A 1,205-nucleotide genomic window follows, 5' to 3' on the forward strand; every position below is an offset into this window, starting at 1 on the left:
TTTTCGTCACGAAATTGATATCATAAATTTTGTGTTTCTAGTTCAGCTTTCGTCACTCAAAAATTTTACCTCAAAGAGGTGTTTTATTTGATATCAATTATTTTGGGGTAGCAAATTTAAAATCGACGAAAATACAAACAATAAACTAAATGTTTTATTTTTCTCAAATAAATTGCTAAAAATATTCTCTAAATCTAAATTATGTATTCAAATCGATGTGTGCATTGAAACACATAGTTTTTCGAATACGGAATAAAGCGAAAAAGGATGATCAAGGATACGATGATATCAAGGATGATATGTATTCGTAAAAATTAAAAATAAAAAATTTATAAGAAATGATAAAAACTTATCAACTTGGTACCAACTTTGGATACAATAAACAACTGTATTCGTCTGATTGCCTCGTAGTTTAATTGTTGTTAATATTTCTACTTCTGGGGCGCACACAGGTGCTTTTTTTTAAGAAGTTTTACTTCTATCACGTGTACGGTGTTGCACTCGTGCTATTAAACTACTGATTTTTTCTCAAGTAGTTTTGCTCAGTGGCAATTTATACATACATATGTATGTAAGTAGTAGCGGCGCATTGGGTGAACTAAATGTATTCATACATACATATTTATGTACAACTATAGGTAAATACCTAGGAAGGTTAAGTGCGGGTGATAAACCCATGTAGCATAGTTAAATACTGTGTACATACCTGCAATTAAAATGGGGAAGAAAGTTACAATTTCGGCATGTGACTGAAAAAAACTCTAAAATACACACAAATTGTGGTTTCCAAGACATGTACGAAGTGATTAGCACAGCTGCATTCTTCATCTTGTCAACTCGCGGGAAATTCCCCGATTTGCAGGGAATTTCGGTTTAAGTGGCAATCGGGGAATCGGCGATTGGGTATGTTATTTTTATATCTTAAAGTAACCAAATTAGACGGATATGTTAATTTTTAACCATTTGACTCTTTTTGGAGCGACATTTTTTCAATGTGAATAGCAATATCTCCACAACAAGAGTGAATAACTCAGTGAGAGGGGAGACCAGTATGTTTGCATGAATTTAAAATTATAGTAGTGGGTAGGCACTGTGGCCAATGGTAATCAACTATTACCACCTCCGCATGGTTGTAAACCATGCAGAGTCCGCAGAAGACTCCGGAAGCAGTGTCCGGAGGATGCATCAGACTAGGCCGAGTATAC

The sequence above is a fragment of the Rhagoletis zephyria genome, unplaced genomic scaffold, assembly GCF_001687245.7.
Source record: "Rhagoletis zephyria isolate East Lansing unplaced genomic scaffold, Rhagoletis_zephyria_1.1 Rzeph_scaffold_00615, whole genome shotgun sequence".
NCBI lineage: Eukaryota > Metazoa > Arthropoda > Insecta > Diptera > Tephritidae > Rhagoletis > Rhagoletis zephyria.